Source organism: Pongo abelii, chromosome 5 (assembly GCF_028885655.2).
Source record: "Pongo abelii isolate AG06213 chromosome 5, NHGRI_mPonAbe1-v2.0_pri, whole genome shotgun sequence".
Classification (NCBI taxonomy): Eukaryota; Metazoa; Chordata; class Mammalia; order Primates; family Hominidae; genus Pongo; species Pongo abelii.
This window is the reverse complement of record NC_071990.2, coordinates 19,707,345-19,734,154: the sequence shown is the minus strand read 5'-3', so window position 1 is coordinate 19,734,154 and position 26,810 is coordinate 19,707,345. Positions and strand designations below refer to the sequence as shown.

Here is a 26,810-nt window from a genome sequence, read left to right as displayed (position 1 = left end):
ATCTACCAGACAGGGTTGGTTGTTGAAGGGATCAAATAAGATAATATATGTGAAAGTTCATAGTGTAGAGTTGTCTGCTGTGAAAAGAAGTGTTAGTTGACTCTGAATACAAAGATAAAACTTCACTCTCTGAATGGGACCGTAGGCATTTTTTTGAACTGGATAGACTCAGTGGCCGGCTCCTGGGATAATGAGCTGAGTTCACTTGCTTGAATTTGGAGGGTAAACACATGTTCTTTGTGTCTGGGAGGTATGCTTGGGATTTCCTTTGTCTCTCCCTGCTTTGGGGAAAAGCAAATTTGGCATGGCCTTTGAATGTTTGCCTCCCCCACACTTTTTTTTTTTTTCAGTATGGAAGCTTTGTAAATTTTCCTTGTTAAAAACAAGCACCATCTTCATACCTGCTGAAACCTAATTCTCATCCAGAGGGATGTGAGGAATAAAGGGGGCAGTGATACCAACAGCGGGCGTAGACAGCCCATCCATCCCACGCAGGTACCCTGGCGTGGCTACATAGACCCGGGAGGGAGGCCGTTTGTAAAGAACCCTTTTTATTGTGACTCTCGCCTCCCTCAGCTCATCCCGAGCCATGAGAAGAGCGTTGTCAATGAGACAGGCCAATTTTACCCATCTTACACAATAGTGCATTACAGACTTTCCAAGAAGACACCATTCAGGGTGAATCACCAAATTCAGGATGAAAAGGTTTTGATTTGCAAAAGCGCTCAAGCATTTCTCTTTAGAGCTGGAGATGGCAGGGAAGGAACCGACGTGCATGCAGCTGCATCACCTTTGGGCCAGGTGTGCTGGCAAGCTCTCCACACTAGAGCAGGGCAAAGGCATCTAGCATTCACAGGCGCCTTTGTCCCACCGTGGGTGCTGGGACTCGTGAATGCCCTATTTAAGGCAGAAAAGAATAAGAAGGTGCCAGTGATGGTGGGGTATTGAAGTGAGAGGAATCGAGTCAAAGCATGAACTGCATGCAGGTTAACAGCAACTGAAATTAATGTTAAAATTTTTAGGTCCTTAAATAGATTCATCAACACAGGTAAGAGATGATGAGAGAAAATACTAGATAGAGAGTTGTGTCATTTAGGATGATTTCAGCTACTAGTCACTGAATATCTATCTAAAGTGAATTAAACCCTTCTTGCTCAGAGTTCGGGCTCAGAACTGGCATTGTCACCTTCACCTGGGAGTTTGTCAGAACTGCAGAATCCCCAGACCCAGCCCAAGGCCTCCTATAATACATCAGAATCTGCATTTTAATCAGACACACAGGTCATTTGAAGTCACATTACAGTTTGAGAAACAACCATGAAAAAGGATTATTTTAAATCTCAGATAACACGTAGACAAGTTAACTAATCAGAGTCAGTTAACTCAGCAACTCAACAATGTCAAGAAGGGCCTCGGTGTTTTCCATTTTTCTGCTTTGCTGTGTTTGATGTCTTTACTTTCATATTCAGGTTTATGGTCCTGTGATCACAAGATGGCTGCAGAAGCTCTGAGCATCACCTCATATAGCTCAACAAAGGGGTAGGAAAAAGGAGCTTCCTCTCAAATATGCCTTTTTAACAGCAAACCAATCCTAAACCAGCCATTGGCAAGGGGATTAAAATAATGCTGACTTGCTAAGGCCAACAAACGTTTAACCCCTGGGACCAGGTGGGGCTTGGCCTCCTTTGAAGCTCGTGGCAATTAAATATATGAACAAAATGGGCTTCTGTAACTTGAAAGAAATAGGAATGAGGAGGGAAGATAGCTGGTAGGAAAAGCAGCACCGTGTGCTGCAGGAATTTTTTTGAGGCTGGTTTCGTATATTTTGAGACATCAGGAATTTCCTCTAGAATATTTGTTAGAGAGTTAACAAAGAAATCAGCTTTTGATTTGATTCTATGATGACTGACCCAAGGGCTATTATCCTAGGACATACATAGATGGGTAGTTTGTGTTACAGGAAATTCTTTTTTTTTTTTTTTTTTTTTTTTCTGGTAAACGGAGTTTCACTCTTGTCGCCTAGGGTGGATTGCAGTGGCGTGATCTTGGCTGACTGCAACCTCTGCCTCCCGGGTTCAAGTGATTCTCTTGCCTCAGCCTCCCCAGTAGCTGGGATTACAGGCGCTTGCCGCCACGCCCAGCTAATTTTTGTCTTTTTAGTAGAGATGGGGTTTCACCATGTTGGCCAGGCTGGTCTCAAACTCCTGACCTCAGGTGATCCACCTGCCTCGGCCTCCCAAAGTGCTGGGATTACAGGCTGGAGCCACTGCGCCCAGCCTGGAAATTCTTAATGATAAAATAATGCAGTTACACAATGTTCGAATGAGAAGGCTAGAAGGGACATTTTACACTACTTAGAATGGTGCCCTTATTCTACAGATGAGGGAAAAGTCCAGGTGATTTATGCACTGGTTAGCTGTGTTGGGATTGGAATATATTGCCCTTTCATATGCTACCATCTTGATGGGAGGTAGTTCAACCTTTTCAATTTGAAATCTGTATTTTGAAGACCTACATAATGTTACCTCTCTGGGAAACATGAATAATTATGTAGAGCAAATCACACAGAGGTCATTTTAAGGCCATCTAAGAGAAATAGGATTCTGTTAAACAGGTCATAGGATCCCAGATGCCCCTGAATCATGAGACCTAGAGAGCTAGAGAGTAAGGCTATGCTTGATGCAGTCAGTAGGCACTTGGCAAGTGTTTGTAGAGTAATTACTGGACTAGATAAATAAATTAAGTATAAATATGTCTTTTTCAAAAGAGAATTCTCATGTGACTCACCTTCACTGTTGACATTCCTATATGGTGTATGTTGTTTTTAATTGAATTATTCTGAATAAGTGGGGTAGGACCAATGGATTCCAGAGTATGTATTTTCTCTTTCATGCTCTTATTTCTAAGGGTCTAAAAGAAGAAAAACAAATATAATGTTAGACTGCATTAAAGAATGTACAATAGTCCCCCCACCCCTTATCCACAGGGGATATAGATATACTTCAAGACCCTCAGTGGATGCCTGAAACTGCAGATAGCACTGAACCCGATTGCCATCGATCGGAACATGTTTCTGTTCATGTCCTCCACCCACACATTTAATGCCTTTTCATCTTAATTAAGCACTTATGCACTGTGGCCATAACTTCTGCAGTTTGAGGTGCAACCACAGAACTAGTATAAAGTTCTTTTTCCTTCTTCACAATTTCATGGATAAACGATTTTTATTGTAGACTTTAGCAACCTCAGTATATATATTTTTTCTTTCCTTATTAAGTTGAGAACTTTCATCTTTTCACTTAAAGGATGCACTTTACTTTTCTTTGGCATAGCCAGATTGCCAGCATCACTACTCTCATGCTTTGGGGACATTACTAAGTAAAATGTGGGTTAGTTGAACACAAGCACTGTGAAATGGTGACAGCCGATCTGCTCATCGAGATGGTTTCTATGTGATTCATGGGCAGGGAGTGCATACAGTGTGGATATGCTGGACAAAGAGATGATTCACGTCCCAGGCAGGATGGAGCGGGACGGTGTAAGATTTCATCACACTACTCAGAACGGTGTGCAATTTAACACTTATGAATTGTTTATTTCTGGAATTTTCCATTTAATATTTCCAGATGACAGTTGGGCCAGGGTAACTGAAACTGCAGAAGGCAAAACCATGGATGGTGCAGGGGGCTGTGGGGGTGGTGGGGGACTGTGGGGGGAGTGGCAGGACTACTGTGTCATGTTTCGGGTCAAGGGAGACAGTCTTCACGGTACCCTTTGGGCTGATTCTGACTACTTTGGAATTGTTTTTTATCAGTTTCTAGCAATATAATTTGAGGAGGACATTGATTAAGTGTTCACTGATGACAATGACGATAAAAATATTAGAGCCAAATATCAGCCACTTTAAATTTTTTTCATTAAATCTTACAAAACTCTTGTGAGATAGACATCTCAAAGATAAAAAACAGAAGCTCAGATAAATTTATTAATCTAAGGACAGCTACTAAACAGTGGAGCTGGGATTTGAACTCAGGGCTGTCTGACACCTAAACACCATCAAAACAGCTAATGTAGTTAAGCATTAGTTAAATTCTAGGCATTGTTCTAAGTGCATTATTTCATTAACCCTAACAAAAATCCTTTTTCTGAGGATTGGAAATACCTATAATTTCCTTTTACAGGTAATGAAGCTGACGCTTAGAGAGGTTGAGTAATCTAACCATGTCTTTCTGACCCAGGTCTGACCACCATACTATTGCCTGCAGATGAAGAGGAGCAACATATGGTATCCTGTGTTGCTCAAGAGAGCAGAATTAGGACTTAGAAGAGCCTTCTAAGAATTGCTCTGTGCCACCAAATGGGTGGCAGACTTCTAGACGAGTCTTCTAGACTTGTCAGCCTCAACTACAAGTGAGCTGGTGAGAAAAAACAAACATTGCTATCCAGGGGCTTTTGCTTGTCAGCCTCAACTACAAGTGAGCTGGTGAGAGAAAACAAACATCGCTATCCAGGGGCTTTTGCTGGATATTCAAACTGAATGTAATAGAGATGGGATTGGATTGTCTCTAATGTCTGTTTCACGAATAGAGTTCTGTAAATAGTCTGTCTTTTTTGAGGCCATTGTATTTTCAGTATTAGGCCATTTAGTTGACTGAAAGTGTGTATTCTGTAAAGAGAGAAAGGGATATGGAGAGAAAGGAGACTGTTACTTTTATCTTCATGTTCTTTGCTCTCCCACATGCATACCCCACCTCTAGCTCTTACACTCAAACATTTACACTTGCAGCTTACTGTAGATGCCACTGTCCTTTTCCACATTTGGACAAGTAGATTTCTCACTCCCAACCCTTATTTTGAAAATAAGGTGTTTCTACAACTTTCATTTTATTTTTAAAAATAAAAGTAGGACCACTGTTTAGATACATTAATCACTTTTCCCAAAACTCATGTTTGGTCATCTAAAAGCCTGTGTCTAGAAGTTGTGAGGAATAGTTGAAGCTTTCATCAATGTAAAGCTTGGGTAATACTCTACTGCCGAAAGTAGTTAATTAATTTCTGCAAAGTTAAGGTAGTAGAAATGGGAGCTCTGATCTGTTTTGAGAAATGTGTACAAAATTCATGTTTTCCCAGAGAAGCATTTTCCAATGTCTCCATCTAATTTGGCTCCATTCTGAAGAGAAGTACAATGAGCTTCAGCAACTTGAAATTTTACTAAGTGAACTAACTAATCCTGCCTTTGAAACAGTGGACTGGGGCTCAAAAGACAAGCTTCTTAGACTAATACTGGGCACTTTCTCTTTTCTCACTCTCTCTTTATTCCCTTTTCTTTCTCCTTCTCTTGTTCTATCTTTTCACTTTGGAAACTATTAGGTTTCAAAAATGCATCTGTAGCTGTTTATTTTACATGTGTCTGATTTTATGAGTTTATGGGCTCCTGAAAATTAAATTAATTTTAAATGAGCTTTAATTACTAATGCTTTGGGCCATTGCCTTTAACAAAGTCAACATAACAATCAGGGTTACCTTAGTTTGTCTCTTTGAAGAATATAGTCATTCATTTGGGCTCTTATTGAACAGAGCAGCTTTCTAACTGGAAAAACAAATAAATAAAATAAAACCACTGCTATATTTGAATGCCTGAATTTATTTCTTTTCCAGAAATAGCCACCTTTGATTTAAGAAACAGGATTTTAAGTGTGCATTAAAGGATTCTTTTTGTTAATAATATCTTGTTATTTTTCAGAAGAGGAGAGGATCCTGTTCATAATATTATGCTATGCAAATGCAGAGGCAGAGGTTGAATCATGACCTGAAGGTCTGAATTCTGTTCTTAGCTTGGTGCAGAGTGCTTTGTATGTAACATTAGTGAAATCGGCTTACTTCTAAATACAGTGCCCCCTTGCAAATTAAGGGTAATCAACTCCTAGTTCAAAAGTGAAGGGATAATGAGATAATGTTCAAAATGGCTTTTAAGTTTCTACCTATAGAGGTTGAAGGTGAAAAAAAGAACATTGCAATGTCTGTGGATATCCCCCCTCCCAGGAGGGAAGGCTACTCACGTTGTTCCCCATGGAATGTTCTCTTCAATCAGGGGCCATCACTTGAGTGGTTTGATAATAATAAGCTTAGATTGACTGCAGATAAAAATGGGAAAGGTTGATTAAGTCATTTAGTCCCTTGACAATTTTGCAAACCAAGTGATTCTTATAAGCATCAGTTTTAAACTGTGCAATACAGGGACCCGACAAATAACCAACGTTCTTGATTCCACGTATTGCAGGATTTCAGCTATTTCTCCCCAAAATTAATATCAAATTTCCATTATCTAAATATACCTTATTATTATCCGTGATTCCCAAGTGGTTTCTACCTCTTCTATCACTCTCAGTTGAAAATGTGCTAAAATACCCAAGTAATGAAAACACCCATGGTTGTCAGTTGGTTAATTCTTTTAATCAGTTAAACTGATGGTATAGTATCACAGAAATACAAATCTTTCTAAGCAGAATATTACATCTACACTCCCGTCTTCACTTCATGTCCAGGCATATTAGACTAGAAGATAATTAGTATGGAAGACATATTAGTATAGAAAAGAAAAACAGTGATTTAAAATAAAAAAACTTCAACTATAAACATTCTAAGACAAGTCCAGAAAGAAAAAAGTAATTCTTCTAGATTCTCTCTCAGATTTACTTCACACTTATATTTAAAGCGGCTCCCAATGATAATGTTTCAGTCACATGGTATATCTAAATGTGCAAGGCCAAGTAATTATACAAGTCATTATTTATTAATAAGAATAACATGTTGCATTTGTCTAATACCTTACAGTTTCCAACATGCTTAAACTTACTCTTTTTTTTTTTTTTTTTTTTTTTTTTACAATATCTGCTTATTTTTTCTCAAAAGTTTTTTAAAATAAGTCATCCATGTAATTGCCTCACCTGTAGTGGAAGTCATCTCTTATTTATTCATTACTTGTTGGGTTCATGACTATTTGAAAATTTTAAAAGTAGGCGATGTCTAAGAATACCTCAGAAGCTGATTCCATGTTATGTATAAATACTGCCATAAGCAGACACCTGTATACATGCACACACACTTACATGCACTCAGCTTCTTCTTTGTCTTGGCTGGTATTCCTAGAAAGAAATTACTTTTCTTTCAAATCCCTCTTGATAACTCACATTATATGTGATTTATTTCAGCAGTTGCTCATCACTGAGGACTTTTCTATAAAGGCAAAGAACCTGGATAGAAGAAAATTGAGTCATAGGAAGGAAAAAAATACTTCGAAGAAGAAAACTTAGTTGGGTACAAGAGGGAAAAGCTAATGGCATCTTTTTTTTTTTTTTTTTTTTCCTTGAGACGGAGTCTCGCTTTGTTGCCAGGCTGGAGTGCTGTGGTGTGATCTCAGCTCACTGCAACCTCCACTTCCTGGGTTCAAGCGATTCTCCTGGCTCAGCCTCCTGAGTATCTGGGATTACAGGTGGCCGCCACCACAACTGGCTAATTTTTGTATTTTTATAGTAGAGGTGGGGTTTCAGCATGTTGGCCAGGCTGGTCTCGAACTCCTGACCTCAGGTGATCCACCCGCCTCGGCCTCCCTAAGTGCTGGGGGATTACAGGCTTGAGCCACTGTGCCCGGCCCATCTTTTTAAAGTTATATGGCCACTTCCAAAAACTGTGCTTTCCTCTGTTACATGTAATTTAAGTTCCATGTGGATTCTTAACACTTTAAAATAAAACTATATTTTCTTGTTCTGAATAATGTTATATAGAGATCACCATTTAAAAAAAACAATGCCTGATAATTGGTTTTGTGAAGTAAGCAGGAGCAGTGAAATCGACCATAGGGGAACCTCAGAAAGGATGCGGGGGGTGGGGGTGGGCTTTGCACAGTGAAATAAAGGTGTTTGATTGGGACATAGACGTGAGCACCATTTAGACAGTATGCTTGTGATACTAAATCACAGAACTTTATTGATGAAGGGGCATCAAGTTCATCTTTAATTTTTTGCCCACACATCTTAGATAATTGTATACACATAAGGGGTGTCCAGTAAAGATTTCTTCACCAGCATATTTTATCATTGTTGCACCCCTCACTCCTCATTCCAGCCACACTGGACTTTCACCACTTCCCTAAACGTTCAAGGCTTCTTCCTGCATCAAGGCCTTTGCAAATGTTGAAACAGTCACCAGCAACAGCACTGACCTAGACGTGGTAGGTCTGCCACAAGGATGAATAATACAGCTGGTTCTGCAGATGTTAGGTGTGACATACTGAATTTTGTGCTATTGGGGCCACTGAAGCGGAACACTAAAACATGCTGTCAAAGAGAGCACAGAGCAATGGGATGGCATAGCATCAAGGAGAGAATCTTGGAAGTAGCCAGGCAGTAAGAGGAAGAAGAGGAGGCATCAGAGGAGACAGAGAAGTGGTCATGGAAATAGGAGTATCAGCTTGGGGCAGCATCTTAGGAGACAAAGAGTTGTAAGGAAGCATATACTACCAGTACTGGAAGGATACTGTGCTAACTAAGCACAGTGCCTGCTACTAGAAAGCACTTCATAGGCCCCGTTTCCCTTCATTTACTCACTTATCCTTTTATTTATTCAACAAATATGCCTGTGTAGCTACTGAGTACTAGGTACTAATAAGATGGACGTGAACAAGATAGATATTGTTCCTATTCTATCATAAAGCTTACAATCTGGAGGAAAGGGAGTGGGGCGAGAAGAGACAATGAAAAAATTAAAATTAACATATAAAATAATATTGGGTGGCAAAAAATGCTATGAAGAGAAACAAGAGGATAGAAAGATCAGATGGTGTTACATTGGGTAGGGTAGCCAGGAGAAACCTCTCTGATAGGGGGGATTTATTTATTTATTTATTTACTTATTTATGTGTTTATGGTTTTGTTATTTTTTAAAATATATTTCCATAAGTTATTGGGGTACAGGTGGAATTTGGTTAGAGTTCTTCAGTGGTGATTTGTGAGATTTTGGTGCACCCATCACCTGAGCAGTATACATTGCACCCACCATATGTGTAGTCTTTTATCTCTCCCCCCCTCCCACTTTTCCCCCCAAGTCCCCGAAGTCCATTGTGTCATTCGTATGCCTCTGTGTCCTCATAGCTTAGCTCCCATTCCTGAGAACATACAATGTTTGGTTTTCCATTCCTGGGTTATCTCACTTAGAATAATAGTCTCCAGTCTCATCTAGGTCACTGCAAATGCTGTTAATTCAATCCTTTTTATGGCTGTGTAGTATTCCATTGTATGTATATACCACAGTTTCTTTATCCACTCATTGATTGATGGGCATTTGGGTTGGTTCCAGGATTTTGCAATTGTGACTTGTGCTGCTATAAACATGCATGTGCAAGTGTCTTCCTCAAATAATGACTTATTTCCCTCTGGGTAGATACCCAGTAATGGGATTGCTGGATCAAATGGTAGTTCTATTTTTAGTTCTTTAAGGAACCTCCACACTGTTTTCCATGGTGGCTGTACTAGTTTACATTCCCATCAGCAGTGTAGAAGTGCTCCTGATAGGGGGATTTAAATGGAGAACAGAATGAAGTGACACATGTGATATTAGGAGTTGTGATGATGGATTGGTGATGATGATGATTATGATGACAAGGATGAAAACTTGAGGAGGATTGTGTCAAGGGGCAAAGAGAAAGAGACAGGAGTATTATAAGAAGGAGAAAAAGACCAACAGTTTGAATGCAATAGAGGTGTCAAAATAAGGATGGGAAAAATGTTTATTGGATTGTTTGATTCGACAATTAAGGAGGTTGGTGACCCTAAAAAGACCAGTTGCAGTGACTTGCTTGGAAGGAAAATCAGCTGCAGAAGATTAAGAGCATAATAGAATATGGATGCAGGGGAGATGTCTTAGAAAAGTTTAGCAATGGGCTGGGTGCACTGGCTCACGCCTGTAATCGCAGCACTTTGGGAGGCCGAGGTGGATGGATCATTTGAGCTCAGGAGTTTGAGACCAGTCTGAGCAAAAATGCAAAACTCCATCTCTCCAACAACAACAAAAAAAAAGCAAAAAAAGGTCGGGTGTGGTGGCTCACACCTGTAATCCCAGCACTTTGGGAGGCCGAGGTGGGTGGATCACAAGGTCAGGCGATCGAGACCATCCTGGCTAACATGGTGAAACCCCGTCTCTACTAAAAATACAAAAAATTAGCTGGGCGTGGTGGTAGACGCCTGTAGTCCCAGCTACTTGGGAGGCTGAGGCAGGAGAATGGCATGAACCAGGGAGGCGGAGTTTGCAGTGAGCCAATATCGCACCACTGCACTCCAGCCTGGGCGACAGAGCGAGACTCCGTCTCAAAAAAAAAAAAGCAAAAAAAGGAAAAAAGTTTAGCAATGAAATAAAGGATGTGTAGGGAGTAGCTAGATGCAAAAATTATATAAAACTAGTTTTTAAAAACATTTGTTTTCCCCTCTAGACAACGGCTTCTCCACTTTGAAACAATTGATATTTTGAGCCGGATGATTCTTTGTTGTGGGGGCAGGCAACGGGGCTACCCTGTGCATTGTAGAAAATTCTGCAACAGCTCTGACCTCTACCCACCAGATGCCAGTATCACCCCTCCACCCAACTTGACAACCAAAATGATTCCAGACATTGCTAAATGTCCCCTAGAGGTAAAATTGTCCCCAGTTTAGAACAACTGCTCTAGACTGAGGATATCTATGTATGTTTGAAATGATGAAGAAGGGCCCATGGAGAAGAGTAAAAAAGATATTGGAAAGGGAGGATCTTAAATGTGAAGATATACAGTCAGAAAGTTCAACATGTTTCCCTGCAAGTGACAAAAAGCAGAATTATAGGGACTGTTAATAAATGCTTTGTTTTATGAGTTGAGGAACAAATGTTGTCATTCTAAATTAAGAAGGGGCATTCAAGCTGAAAATTAAAAGAAAAAAATATATTTGTTGTAACAATTTGGAAACCAGCATGCAAACTCTCAAGGAAATGCGGTATTATTAAGAAAGGGAAACCATTAGCTATTTTTTATATATTTATAGAATTAAGACAAATAAGCAAATAGTTCAAGTTGGAGAGCAGATCATGTGGTCCACAAGTTGTCCCTTATTCTGGGAAGTCCTTAATTTGGGATTGGAGACAGATGTTTCTAATGTGACTCATGTATTTTTACCACTTTCTCATGGGCATGGACTGAGATTCTTCCTCTGTCTCCTGGTGATGTCAGCATCATGTTTACATAGAATGGGCCTGCCTAAGTCAAAGCTAGCCCTAAGTCACATGTCACATGGTAAAAATACATAAGCAGGCTTCTCTTTAGATAGATTATAGTTGTGACCTCTAGGAGAATAGACTTATTTTCTGGGTTGAGTATATAAGGTTTAGAAATTGGGGAATGTTCCAGAATAACAGCATTTCAAAGTTTGGAGGAATCATTATGATTGCATCACAATCATAAGTTCTCAGGTTGTCAAGTATGGCACATTAAAAATAAAAAATTATGTCTCCTGTAAGAGAACGAATGTGAACATCCTACTTGGCAATTAAGTTCTTTTCTTCCTAAATTAAAATCAAATGTTAATCTGCATCTGAAAAGGCAACTGGCACTTATTGTGAACCTACTATATATGGGAAATTATTGGAGTTATTTTATACATATAATGTTTTTGAAGCTTAATGACAACTCGGTGAGCCAAGTATTATTCCCATGCAAGGGAGGAAAACTAGCAATCACAAAGTCATACTGCAAAACCCGGCAATATAGAAACAGCTGTTTTATGTCCACAGTTTATCTTTGGACATTCTCTCCCCAGTGATTTGTACTAGTCTCTGATGAGATCTCAGCTTCTTTTTAACAGTGAACACATAAACTGAACTACTTTGGGACTGATAATCAGGTGGTTTATTTTGTTCAGCCAGTCCCTATCCAGTACAGTTAATTCTACAGATCTGACTTTTGCTGCTCACTTTATGCCTGTCAGAGCACCCTTCTACATCTCCTGGTGCACCTTTCCAGCAACATACTATGGCAATGATCCATTGAGAGTCAAACGAGGTGTCACAAAGAAGCAATTTTCTTTGAGATTTGAAATAAGGACTTGAGTTTGCCCATTGGCCTTCATGTAGATAGTCATGATATTTTAATTTGGTAAAGTTTTTGTAAGCAAGTTCATTGGGTGAAAGATTTGTTGGAATTTGTTAAATCCAAAAGAATAAAAAAGCTTTAGGCCATCATTAATTTCTTATAAGTGACCGATTTCCATTACAAGGACCCTTTCATTGGATGAGTAGTTCTGGTCTAATGTATACATTTTCTTAACTTTCATAGTAAGCATTACTGTGTGCTATAGCTATATATTTACATTTTTATCTATATCTGCTGCTCCAAATATTTTCTTGGTTTTCTTCCTGCTTGCTTTTCACTTGGCTCTTTGGAGCCCAAACAACCCACAATAACTTGCTGAGTATATGTAGCCCAGAAAAAGAGAATGTCTGGGATAAGCTTCACTTCTCATAAAAAAGTAAAAAGTGACACACCAAATTGATTTTAAAAATGTATATCTGTGGATGTAAGTGTCAGGACATTCAGTGTAAAAGCATCCCATGAGTCTCTAATCCAACATCTCACTCAATGGAGCAAGGGATCTATCCGCAGTGGGCTTGCAGATGAAGTAATTTCCAAGGCATAGTTGGGTGGGCAAGTGGAGAAAGATAGAAGAATGGCCGCCGTGGCTGTGAGGTGGTCAGTGAGAGAGACAAATCCCTTCCCCCACTCCTATGGCCGTGTGTGCCACTCTTCCTCTATACAAAGACAATTTGCTTTTCATGTAGTAATGAAGAACAATGTTTAACAGACAAAGGAGCTTCTAGTTTATTATTGTGCTGTCTTTGACTAGAGCTAGATGCTGGGAAAAATGGTAATTCACAGTGTGAATGCTTCTTTTCCAGCCGTACGGGTTATGGCTGAGCATGTATATTGTATATTGCAGATGGTACAATAGTGAACACTGTGAGAACGAGGAAAGAATGAATTACGACCTTTTTTTTCTTGCTAGCCAAGAAACCAGGAATTTCTTCACAGCGATTTTTATTTATATCTGTGTGTGTGTGTGTGTGTGTGTGTGTGTCTGTGTGTGCGCGCGCAATCGTGCATGGGTTATTCCTTAGCAATATGCGCTGCTGGATTCTGATAAGTGATTTTAGGTTTTAGAATTTTTAAATTAATGTATAAAATCTACCATGATGCTCTTAGAACACCTGTGTTCTCCTGCTTTTTCCCCCCTAGTTGACTGATACAAGGCACAGGTGGTGCCTAATTAACTTATTTCATGCAAATAAAAACATATTGCATGATTTCTTCTCCTTAACTGTATAATCACTGAAACACGATGGTGCTGATTAAAGCAACAAACTTTGGGAGGGGAGAATTTAGCATCTTTTGTCAGTTCTCCTATGCTGAAGGGATTTATGATCCATGTAAATCTGATTTAAATGGAAAAGTGATGGGAATGTGTATTTCCTATGCAAGAAAACGATTTTCCTCTATTTAGTCTTTTCTCTATGTCATAGGACACTCAGTGATACAGAATTGAAAAAGAGAAAGACCAGATTTCCCATGGAGATGGAGAAATTGGAAGCCCAGATGAGGAACCATCTCATATAAGCAAGCTTATGTGTTTTGATTTTGTGTTCAGATATTCTTATCAATGATTTCCAGAAAGTGACATTGATTTGCTTTGGAAACAATGATGGAAAAACAGCGAATGTGTACCGGAATGCTTTTAGAGTTCTAAAATCATACTGGAAAATGTCCGAGCATTCCAACACAGCTATAAACAGTACCATGCTGTATTTATGGGGGGTGGCAAGTCTGTTTTTAAAAGTCTTTGCGATATTATTTCTATGTTTTTAATTTATTGAATTAAAGCCAGATTTATTCAATTAAGATAATACACTTCAAGGTTAACTGCCATTTGCTGTTCATTTAGGCAAGCTATTGTACAGTTATGTAAATTTCATGAACAGAGACACTACTTGAGTGTCTTAATTACAAGCAAAAAGTGTCATTTAAATATGAATTAAGTGAATAGTTGCCTGTATTTCCTGTTTCTGTATTTTCTGTCTTCTACCCAATGATCCATACTGTGTTAGAAGATTTTTCTTTTTCCTGTGAAAGAAAAACACCTCCACTATGAAATATTAAAAAAAAAGAAATAGGGAAACATGTAATAACGCCATTGTTATTGCATTGATTAGTACTCAGAGCCATTTCTGAATAACAGGGTAGCAGGTTCTTTCAGTTGGCCACTGATAGTCATTCTCATATTGTTACTGAGATCTAAAAATTATTGCAGCTTATGCTGGGGGAAATAATTTGCTACATGTGTCATTTGCTCCAATTCATTATATATGTGAGTTCATTTTTTTTTTAAATCCTCTTTTAAAAGTACTAACTTATAACACATCCGAACATTTAGTCTTCCTTACTCCAATACTGGGCTGTGCATATTTTTATCATTCTTTTATCTTTGTCAAAAGCAACATTTATTTTCAATTTGGAACTGTCACAACCATATTTGTGTTTAGCAAATGTGACCCATGACCTGATACTTTGCTGATTTCTGTGAAACAATTCCCCATGCATCTTGGACTTACTGACCAACATTGTTTTTGTTTGTTTCTGTGTTTTGGATGATTCTTGTGTATATATAAAAATGACCTAGAGACAAATCTGGCATTAATCATGAAGAAAGGCAAGGATTCACAATTAGTTAATGAAAACCACACCTCTGTTCTGTGGAGTCAGTTCCCAGCTCCTGTCTCCAGCCTGGGACATAGATGCAGCCTGGGAAGATATTCCCAGCACCCCCCAAGGTAGATCCTGCGTGCTCCCCCAGGAGTGAGAAGTTCACTATTCACTCAGTGCTTGCATCATCTTTTCCAACATGTTCCCACTGATACATTAAAGGAATTAATTGCTCATAATGATCTCACCATCTGTTAACAGAGGTTCATACCTACAGGCTGGTGGCATGCGGTGGTTCTATTCAGGGATCAATAGGCAATGCCGGGCGAACGCTTTCCCACATTGCCTGCCTTTGCACGCTGAAAGGGGGAGGAGGGCTCGGTGCCGGCCATCTGCTCCTTGTCTTTCTGTGCGAGACCTTGATGCGGTCCAGCACAGCTCTGATCTGACTCCAGTCCGATTGGAATGTGGCTGATCTGAGAGCCTCTCAAAGCTGTGAAAGTGAGTCAAAAGGAGATGCCCATTGTCCGGCATGGCTGAAAGAAAATGATCACTTTAAAATTCATAACTCCCAGGTGCCTGCCATCTATTCATGGGAAAAACCCTCTGAACTTCTCTTCATTAAAGAGAGGGGAGTCTTGCTAAAAAGAGAGAAAAGGAAGTAGTTTGTGGGAATGTGCAGGGGATTTTCAAGCTAAACAAATGAGGAATTTGGAATTTTTCACTTGTATTAAAAGAACTGTGTAGGAAGGAGAAGCCCTTATTTAAAAAAAAAAAAAAAAGGAGAGAGGAGGCTTTCCTCAGACACTATAGCAACTAATAAAGAACATTTTAATTTTTCTCCAGAGGAATTCAAAGATCACCCTGTCTTTTTACTTTTATTACCTGGAGCTGTGGAAACTTTCCCATTTGATTCTGAATAACATTCTTAGTCAATTTTCACTTCTGTTCCACAGGAGTGCAGTTTGGGTGGGAATTTGGGGAAGAATGAGAGTCTAGGAAATTCCTAAATATGGTGTAGGACATCTATGGACACAGTGAAACTCAAATCCATTAGCTGTTGCATAGGAGAAGTTTATGCAGCAGGGCTACTTGCACCCAGTGGAAGCATCTGTTAGGAGAATTCTTTCTGTACCTTGAAAACCAAAAGAGCCATTAGAAAATAGTAAAGAAATAATAAGAGAATCTCTGTGCCTTGGCAACTTAAGATTCAGAGCTGAGTCTCAGAGCTGTGGGAATCACAGGCTTGGTGGATCTTGGCTATGGGTCATTATAGACAATCGATGTTGCATCAGAGTCACACAGGAGCTCACAGAGGATTTATGGATTAATGGATTGAGAGCCAAACAAAACTAGAAATAGAGAGACCTATGTTCTGTCTCTTGAAAATCTTTTAACATACAGATGATGACACTTAAGGCCCAAAGAGGTTAAGTGACACATGCTGAAAGTCACCCAGAGTTCGTTACAGAACCTGGGTTATAACCTGCACTTACAAGCAATTTAATTTCTAACACTTCATGCCGCCTCTTTTAATGGTGTGGGGTTTAATTTAAAATTATTTTTCCCCAGCTTTCCATCATTAAAACATAGATCAGTATCACCAACCTAAAGATTTAATAGTTCCCTTTAAAATAAATTCTGAGCTTTAAAGAAGATTATAAACACTAATATTCATTACTAACACACACAAAATAGAAAATCCATCAAGTCAGGTACTAATATCTGACAGGAAATATTGAAATAAATGATAGAATCTATTGGCAAAACAGGATGGCAAAGTTTAGCTCTCTTGGACAACAATGGCCAAATAAAACAAGAAAGAAGAAAAGTAAAAATTGGCGATGATCAATGCAAAGCCAGAAAAGCACTCATTTGATAAGCAGGGAACCAAAAGGAGTAGGTGATGAGAAAGAGATAGAAGAATCTAGAAACAATCCAAACTTCTGGAAATGAGAGAAGATATGTTTGACAGAATCAGTATTACTGGTCCTTCTTAATGGATAAGAAGTTACCACCTGAACCATATTTTTTCTAGAAATTTCCATTCAGTCTGTTGAGAGTCTTTGTTTTGCATGGCTTTTCCTCTGTGAGAGCCTATCTCTAATTTTCAGTGCAGTGGACAGGAACATAAATTCTTTGGACAGAATTGTGACATATTTATAGTGGGTTTAGGTAGAAAAAAAGAAATCCAGGTCAATTGTAGATTTGTTTCCTAATCCAATGTGGTTTCTTTTTCTTTTTTTTTCTTTATTTTTTGAGATGGAGTCTTGCTCTGTCCCCCAGGCTGGAGTTCAGTGGTGCGATCTCGGCTCACTGCAAGCTCCGCCTCCCGGGTTCACGCCATTCTCCTGCCTCAGCCTCCCAAGTAGCTGGGTCTACAGTCGCCCGCCACCACATCCGGCTAATTTTTTGTATTTTTTTAGTAGAGACGGGGTTTCACCGTGTTAGCCAGGATGGTCTTGATCTCCTGACCTCGTGATCCGTCCACCTCGGCCTCCCAAAGTGCTGGGATTACAGGCGTGAGCCACCGCACCAGGCCCCAATGTGATTTTTAAGTTATCAGATTGTTCGACTCGCTGTAGTGTCAAACCCTATGAGTTATGTATTAATAGTTGGAATTGCTGAAATACGGGTAGGGAAAAAACTCAACAACCCTGAAGAGTACAAGTAGGCTGAGAATGGAGATAAAGATTGACAGCAGCCACAAGGAAATGACTAATATTTTCTCAAATATTTTAGCTAGCTTGAGACTGGAGCTTGAGGGTAAACCCAGGGATTTATTCCTGAAGAAGTAAAAAATACAGGTAAGCCAAAAGAGGAGACGAATTAAAAGTGACCCATAATCCCATCCCAAGGATAACTGCTGCTAAATTTTCAGAGTATATATTAAAAAACAACAAAATCAGATCATAATATTCATATTGTCTTGCATAATATTTAAGTTAAAGTAGGAAATTGCAAATATTTGAACATTTTTGACCCGCCAAACAATGACAACTTTCAAGTGGGTCCATTTAAAAGCTTTTTCCTCAGTGATGGATTGTGAATCTCTTTCCTTTTCAATAAATACACATCCAGATTTATTTTTGGGGGACTCGTATGTGGTTTAGGAACTATTTCAATAAGTGTTGAAGGTTCTGGTCACCTCAGCTCTTTTCACGATTGGATTTAGACCTATATATAGATTTCACAGTAGAATTAAAACTATTTGAACCAGCACCGTGGCTCACACCTGTTATCCCAGAACTTTAGGAGGCTTGAGGTCAGGAGTTTGAGACCAGCCTGGCCAACATGGTGAAACCCCATCTCTCGCTACTAAAAATAAAAAATTAGCCGGGTGTGGGGGGAGGTGCCTGTAATCCAAGCTACTTGGGAGGCTAAGGTAGGAGAACTGCTGGAACCCGGGAGGCGGAGGTTGCAGTGAGTAGAGATTGTGCCACTGCACTCCAGCCTGGGCTACAGAGTGAAATTCTGTCTCAAAAATAAATAAATAAATAAATAAAACAAAATAAAATGAAAACAATTTTTTGCTCTGGGAATAGAGCTTATTAAACAATTACTTAAAAATTTACTTTTTTCTCTTGCAATGAAATGATAGCCTCTTCCTACTGATCAATACTCCCTCCTCATAGTGAAAAGCTGAGACTATCTTCTCAATTATTAGACAAGCAGGAAAATAGTTAATGAGAATGTATCTTAAGAATGAGACATACAAAAGTACCTAGCTCAAACAATGACAATAATACAAGCAATATACTTAAAAACAACAACAACAAATCCCCAAACCGACAAACAAAGAAACAAAAAAATAACCAATGAAGCACAGTACAGAATTCAAAGGCAGTTTGTTTCTTTAGGGGATTTTGGTGAAGAATGCAGTTGGTGGGACTACAGGGAACAGTTGATAACTGGCTGTGTTATGACTTGTGGGTCTCAAAGTTTTGACTTCAAGACTCACACCCTTAGGGTGTTCTGACTCCCAGAGCAATATGTAATCGTGAATGTGTTTATATCAAATGTCATCTGACACATAATCCTGTCCTTGTTTTTCAGGGTTTCTCCCCCCCCTACTGTTATTAGGGCTGGAGTTGCCCATCTTTTCTATTGATGGATGCGGTTTTTTTTCCTTTCAAGAATTCTATAGGGAAATTGCCTCTTCTTTTAATTACTCAGGTTATGAAAATACAATTTTCTTTTAAACTTTCCATTGCCATTGTAATCACTTTACATTTGCACAATCATCTGACTCAATTTTGTTCCCAATTCTTGTGTTCAAAATTAATAAATAGGAAAGATTTTAAAAGCCCACAGCAAAAGCAAACACACTTTAATGCTACCCCCATCCTTCAATTCCCACAAACACAGGGCTTGTAGGGTTAGCTGATCTCTGGGTTTTATTATTTTCCCCTCTCCTTTCTTTCTTTTTTAAAAAACTCTGCATGGAAAGCAAAAGTTTATTGGGGGCAAGGGTTCAATGACTATTTTTCCCTCGAACAAATTAATCTTGTATAACCTGCATTATCAAGGCTATTTTTAAAAAGAGGAGGAAATAATCATTGGGGCCTTATTTGGAACTCTTGTGGGTTTGAGCTCACATTTGCACCAGCCAGAGATTTTCAATTAGCAGTGCCTTAGAAAACAGGGACCCCTGCCTTTGTCAGTGTCCTGTGGAAGAAGAAGAGCAAATAGATTGGAAATGGTCTTATGGCTCAAGCTCCTGGGAAAATGTAACAGGTGTTACAGCTCAGCTGGGTGTGAGATTTATGAAAAAAGCCCACTCAGACTTTGCCCATAGAATTCTGCTTTCTAGCCAGGGCTTCAAGTAGGAAGAAACTAATGACTTCATTACCATCTCAATTCTGGGAAATGCCTGGTCCAGACCTGACTCATTAAAGGAAAGGTATAGCACTCTGGGTGACCTTACAAGATCAAAATGTTATTTAGAGCAATTCCATTAGTCAGGGCCATAAACCTGAAAGAACACACCCTTTAGGAATAACACTTTGGCCATAAAATCAGAAAACAAAAACAAAAACAAAAACAAAGCTCACACAAAAAAGGAGGGAGAAAGAAGGGAAAAAAAACATATTCTGTAATCGTCATGCTTCACTATTTCCTCCACTCTTTGAAAAGCCTCCACTTCCAGCACTTCTTCCCCTCACTCTGTGTTGTGACACATTAAATGGCTCTTGTCGCTGTCCCATTTCCAATGGATTATAATGGGGGGGGCGGGGTGAGGTGAAAGCCAGGGATGATGTCAAATTTCCAAACAGCAGAAGATGAAATAAATCTCTTCTGCACTAATAGTACTTAATAGTACTAACAGTAGTAGTACTTAACTGATATCAATTAACAGTAAATTTTTTATTAGATAAGTGGTTTTTAAATTAATCTGTAGTGGGAAAAACATAGCACATGAGAGTCTGTCTCCTGTCCTATTTATCCTTACAAACAATCCTTCGGAGCCATTGTATTGCGTTTTATTTCACATTGCTACTCCACTGAAAGAGAACTTGGCCAGTCAAATGCAATTTCAGTAACCTTCTCACAGTCTATTTATCTCCAAATGCCAGGCCCCTAGTGGGGGGTCCTCCACCCCCATATGACTCATGTTTATTATGTTCCCACATTCTCTGCTTTCCAGAACACCTTTGAGAAAAAAAAAATGTCAAAAGATAGATTGTTCATAAGACTGAAGCTATAAGGCTTGTGAACTTGCTTTGGAAAACCTAGCTATCCTGTACTACACCCCCATTCCTGAGAAAATAAACTTGACATTGAAGCCTCTAGTCATCATTTCTCTTATTCCTAGTAAAGTATGTGATGATGTCTTTCCAGTGGATCTGAGAGTTCCTATGTCCTAGGGGACATGCTGCCCCTTGAACTAGAGCTAGTCACCAAGAAAGCATTAGGGTTGGTCTGACACCATAGGAGTTAAAGCCAAATGGGGTGACCATTGTTTGAGCAAAGTAATTTGGATAACAAAAGCTGCTGAGTATGGCAAAATTACCTATTAAGGATTTGTAACTCTTGGTCATTACATATCAAATTAATGCCTGCCCATCATCATGAGTATTAATTAGGGTTATAATATGATTTTTGGCTTATTGTAGGAACAACGAAGTGGCCTATTTAGTGGTCAAAACAAATTGGTTATGATATTTGGGACATTATTTCAGGGTGAGAGCTTTAGGGTAGAGATTAGAGAGTCCCTTAAAGAAACGTTTGTTTGACGGTAGACCATATCGCTACAGAAGGATGTCAAAGGAAATCTTGCAGAGATTTATTGGTACACCTATGACATTTCTCTCCTTCCCTTTTATTTTACTTCTACTCATTTCTCTCTTTTCCCAAGGTAAATATGTATGAATGAAAAGGTATAAAAACTTACGTGAGTAAATTTTACCACTTATCAATTAATTTCACCTGCAGCTCTTCACAACAGTTCCTGGAGGTAGATAGATGAGGACACTAGGCTTAGATAATTTGTTATTTAGGCTTAAAACTCACATTTCCTGGTGATTCATCCAATGCTCCATTGTCCTGAACTTCTGAGGACAGTGGGGTGTTAGGTCATGTTAACCATCTACGATTTTGATGCAATTTTAAAAATACTTCTAAGCACAGTTCCATACAGCAGTCCTTTTCTGTTTGTTTTTTGACAGAGTCTTGCTCTGTTGCCCAGGCTGTAGTGCACTGGGATGATCATGGCTCACTGTAGCCTCAACCTCTCAGGCTCAAGCGATCCTCATACGTCAGCCACCCAAGTAGCTGGGACCACAGGTGTGTGCCACCATGCCCAGCTAATTAAAAAAAAAAAATATATATATATATATGTACATATGTATATAGTAGAGGGATCTCACTATGTTGTCCAGGCTGGTCTCCAACGTCTGGACTAAAGTGATCCTCCTGCCTCAGCTTCCCAAAGTGCTGGAATTACAGACATGAGCCAACATGCCTGGTCAGCATTCAATAAATTCTTGATGATGACAGTAGATAAACTCTTTAAAATATGGTTTTACTTACTGTTTCTTCCTCAGGCTGTGTAGCAGGGTTTTGAGCTGAAAAATAGAGTAATTTTTAAGGGCGTCTGAGGGTTAGTCATTCATAAAATCCTTAAATGTCCAGTGGAACACATGAAGAGTAGGATCTCTGGCTTCAAAGGATAAGCAAGTAAGGGATGGAGTGCTTAGGTGGAGGAAAATGCTTTGATTGTAATGGGAACATCCTGAAGATGTCTTACTGGGAAATGCACCCTGTAAATCAGTGGCCCCCAACCTTTTTGGCACCAGGGATTGGTTTTGTGGAAGACAATTTTTCCATGGATCAGTGGAGGGGGGATTGTTTCAGGATGATTCAAGAGCATTACATTTATTGTGCACTTTATTTCTATTATTAATACATTGTAATATATAATGAAATAATTGTACAACTCACCATAATGTAGAATGAGTAGGAGACCTGAGCTTGTTTTCTTGAAACTAGACAGTCCCATCTGGAGGTGATGGGAGACAGTGACAGCTTATCAGGCATTAGATTCTTCTAAGAAGCATGCAACCTAGATCTCTTGCATGTGTAGTTCACAATAGGGTTCACGCTCCTCTGAGAATTTAATGCCACCACTGATCTGACAGGGGGCAGTGCTCAGGCGGTAATGCAAGCAATGGGGAGCGGCTGTAAATACAGATGAAGCTTCATATGTGAGTTGCTTGCCTGCCACTCACCTCCTGCGGTGTGGCCCGGTTCCCGGTTCCTAACAGGCCACAGATGGTACCAGTCTGTGGCCTGAGGGTTGGGGACCCCACTGTAAATAACCATTAACACTCAGCTTTCCCTACTTCTGACTGTGAAAATTAAAAAAAACAAAAAACAAAAACAAAAAAACCCATCCTTGGTGGTGAGTGAGTGATCAGGAGCACTGGCAATATAACTAAGGTCTTTGCTGAGCAAGCAGAAAGCAGACACAGGGCTCAGCATCCTGGCTTGGGTTGTCACTTTCCCAGTGGAGAAAAAAGCCACAGGGCTTTGGACAACTTCTGAAGCTGAAAAGAGATTGATGGAAGTATGGATAAGCTAGAGCTGGAATAAAAGCCCAAGGGACAGGGAGGGAGAGAGAGAGAGAGAGAAAGAGGAGAGAGAGAGGGAGAGAGAGACAAAATAAAAAGAAAATAAATGACAAATTGAGCTAGAAAAGTTGTTTGTTATTCAAACCTGAGGCAAACCTGGTTTATTAATAAATTAGGGACCTGATTAAGAACCTATTGTTAACTAAATAGTAACACTCACTGTGTTTTGAAAGTTTGCACCAGCCCAAAGAAAATAGGGATAAGATACTCCCTTGGCTTGAAGGAGGCAAATGAGAGTTTGTAAAGCATTAACCATTGCACAGCACTCTACCTGAAGGATTAGCTTATTGTTGTGTATTGGGATGAGCTTCAGATTGGATTTTGCAGATAGGCTTACAAAAGCTCAGATACATGGGCTAAGAGACTTAAGGCGTGTTCAAAATAAATGTGCAAAAAATGAAACATTAAGTGAAGGGTAGTAATGTGTGGGCCCCATTCTCCTTCTGCTCAGTGTTTTGTACCAGTCATAGAACCTTTCTTGTTCTCTGTAAAAACTGTGCCTCTGAGTCACAGAGTAAGCTATGCCTGCATAAGAATCACTTGACCATTTCCCAAAAATGGAAACCATGTCAATATGAGCTTCTTGGCATTTTTATTCTTGCTAATGATGTGCAATTAAGTAGCTCAAAATGATGCTATTGGTCAATTATCAGAATTGTATTATGATTTTTAGAAGCAGGTTAGAGAATTTTTAAAAATGTATTATTTTAATTTCCACTGATATGCTGAATCTGAGTTGGTTTTTATTTTAGAAGTTGGCAGAAACAGAAACTGTGCTGTTATTTTAGATATTATTATTATTTTTTTATTATACTTTAAGTTTTAGGGTACATGTGCACAATGTGCAGGTTAGTTACATATGTATACATGTGCCATGCTGGTGTGCTGCACCCCTTAACTCGCCAATTAGCATTAGGTATATCTCCTAATGCTATCCCTTCCTCCTCCCCCCACCCCACAATGGTCCCCAGAGTGTGACGTTCCTCTTCCTGTGTCCATGTGTTCTCATTGTTCAATTCCCATCTATGAATGAGAACATGCGGTGTTTGGTTTTTTGTCCTTGTGATAGTTTACTGAGAATGATGATTTCCAATTTCATCCATGTCCCTACAAAGGACATGAACTCATCATTTTTTGTGGCTGCATAGTATTCCATGGTGTATATGTGCCACATTTTCTTTTTTTTTTTTTTTTCCCTCTTGATCTGTTGTCTTCTTTTTTTTTTCTTTTATTATTATTATTATTATTATTATTATTATTATACTTTAGGTTTTATGGTATATGTGCCCAATGTGCAGGTAAGTTACATATGTATACATGTGCCATGCTGCTGCGCTGCACCCACCAACTCGTCATCTAGCATTAGGTATATCTCCCAATGCTATCCCTCCCCCCTCCCCCCAACCCACAACAGTCCCCGAAGTGTGATGTTCCCCTTCCTGTGTCCATGTGTTCTCACTGTTCAATTCCCACTTATGAGTGAGAATATGCGGTGTTTGGTTTTTTGTTCTTGCGATAGTTTACTGAGAATGATGATTTCCAATTTCATCCATGTCCCTACAAAGGACATGAACTCATCATTTTTTATGGCTGCATAGTATTCCATGGTGTATATGTGCCACATTTTCTTAATCCAGTCTATCATTGTTGGACATTTGGGTTGGTTCCAAGTCTTTGCTATTGTGAATAATGCTATGTGCCACATTTTCTTAATCCAGTCTATCGTTGTTGGACATTTGGGTTGGTTCCAAGTCTTTGCTATTGTGAATAGTGCCACTATAAACATATGTGTGCATGTGTCTTTATAGCAGCATGATTTATAGTCCTTTGGGTATATACCCAGTAATGGGATGGCTGGGTCAAATGGTATTTCTAGTTCTAGATCCCCGAGGAATCACCACACTGACTTCCACAATGGTTGAACTAGTTTACAGTTCCACCAACAGTGTAAAAGTGTTCCTATTTCTCCACATCCTCTCCAGCACCTGTTGTTTCCTGACTTTTTAATGATCGCCATTCTAACTGGTGTGAGATGGTATCTCATTGTGGTTTTGATTTGCATTTGTCTGATGGCCAGTGATGATGAGCATTTTTTCATGTGTCTGTTGGCTGCATAAATGTCTTCTTTTGAGAAGTGTCTGTTCATATCCTTCACCCACTTTTTGATGGGGTTGTTTGTTTTTTTCTTGTAAATTTATTTGAGTTCATTGTAGATTCTGGATATTAGCCCTTTGTCAGATGAGTAAGTTGTGAAAATTTTCTCCCATTTTGTAGGTTGCCTGTTCACTGTGACGGTAGTTTCTTTTGCTGTGCAGAAGCTCTTTAGTTTAATTAGATCCCATTTGTCAATTTTGGCTTTTGTTGCCATTGCTTTTGGTGTTTTAGACATGAAGTCCTTGCCCATGCCTATGTCCTGAATGGTAATGCCTAGGTTTTCTTCTAGGGTTTTTATGGTTTTAGGTCTAACATGTAACTCTTTAATCCATCTTGAATTAATTTTTGTGTGAGGTGTAAGGAAGGGATCCAGTTTCAGCTTTCTACATATGGCTAGCCCGTTTTCCCAGCACCATTAATTAAATAGGGAATCCTTTCCCCATTGCTTGTTTTTGTCAGGTTTGTCAAAGATCAGATAGTTGTAGATATGCGGCGTTATTTCTGAGGGCTCTGTTCTGTTCCATTGGTCTATATCTCTGTTCTGGTACCAGTACCATGCTGTTTTGGTTACTGTAGCCTTGTAGTATAGTTTGAAGTCAGGTAGGGTGATGCCTCCAGCTTTGTTCTTTTGGCTTAGGATTGACTTGGCGATGCGGGCTCCTTTTTAGTTCCATATGAACTTTAAAGTAGTTTTTTCCAATTCTGTGAAGAAAGTCATTGGTAGCTTGATGGGGATGGCATTGAATCTATAAATTACCATAGGCAGTATGGCCATTTTCATGATATTAATTCTTCCTAACCATGAGCATGGAATGTTCTTCCATTTCTTTGTGTCCTCTTTTATTTCATTGAGCAGTGGTTTGCAGTTCTCCTTGAAGAGGTCCTTCACATCCCTTGTAAGTTGGATTCCTAGGTATTTTATTCTCTTTGAAGCAATTGTGAATGGGAGTTCACTCATGATTTGGCTCTCTATTTGTCTGTTATTGGTGTATAAGAATGCTTGTGATTTTTGTGCATTGATTTTGTATCCTGAGATTTTGCTGAAGTTGCTTATCAGCTTAAGGAGATTTTGGGCTGAGACAATGGGGTTTTCTAGATATACAATCATGTCGTCTGCAAACAGGGACAATTTGACTTCCTCTTTTCCTAATTGAATACCCTTTATTTCCTTCTCCTGCCTAGTTGCCTTGGCCAGAACTTCCAACACTATGTTGAATAGGAGTGGTGAGAGAGGGCATCCCTGTCTTGTGCCAGTTTTCAAAGGGAATGCTTCCAGTTTTTGCCCATTCAGTATGATATTGGCTGTGGGTTTGTCATAGATAGCTCTTATTATTTTGAGATACATCCCATCAATACCTAATTTATTGAGAGTTTTTAGCAGGAAGGGTTGTTGAATTTTGTCAAAGGCCTTTTCTGCATCTATTGAGATAATCATGTGGTTTTTGTCTTTGGTTCTGTTTATATGCTGGATTATATTTATTGATTTGCATGTATGGAACCAGCCTTGCATCCCAGGGATGAAGCCCACTTGATCATGGTGGATAAGCTTTTTGATGTGCTGCTGGAAATTATTTCTACATTGGAATTTTGGTGACATAATCTAATCAAAGTGTTTGCTATATTTCTTTCATGCTTTTTCTTTTTTTTATCCTCACTTGTCAATGTAAATGGTAAAACAACACATTGAAACTGCAGTTTTATTCTAGTGTCCATTTAATGTTATTTGACCTAACTTTTCTACAGTTATCATTAGC

At 39.2% G+C, this 26,810-nt stretch overlaps 2 long non-coding RNA genes across 6 annotated transcripts in view; one reads left to right on the top strand and one right to left on the bottom strand.

Annotated features, from left to right (window-relative positions):
- LOC112133851 (uncharacterized) overlaps positions 1-5,628 on the top strand; it is a 69,847-nt gene extending 64,219 nt beyond the window's left edge. For 3 of the 4 annotated variants that reach the window (XR_008526050.2, XR_008526051.2, XR_008526053.2), the window contains one exon: positions 4,239-5,628. This is a non-coding gene — a long non-coding RNA (uncharacterized LOC112133851). Of the gene's footprint in view, positions 1-1,469; positions 1,540-4,238 lie in introns of all 4 variants that reach the window. The other variant, XR_008526052.2, reaches the window with a different exon arrangement.
- LOC129059893 (uncharacterized) overlaps positions 1-26,810 on the bottom strand; it is a 61,481-nt gene that overhangs the window by 14,949 nt on the left and 19,722 nt on the right. Inside the window, exons 1-4 of one of the 2 annotated variants that reach the window (XR_010140586.1) lie at positions 15,042-15,340; positions 6,060-6,134; positions 5,524-5,590; positions 2,788-2,910 (exon numbers count right to left, since the gene is read on the bottom strand). This is a non-coding gene — a long non-coding RNA (uncharacterized LOC129059893). Of the gene's footprint in view, positions 1-2,787; positions 2,911-5,523; positions 5,591-6,059; positions 6,135-15,041; positions 15,341-26,810 lie in introns of those variants that run through there. The other variant, XR_008526058.2, reaches the window with a different exon arrangement.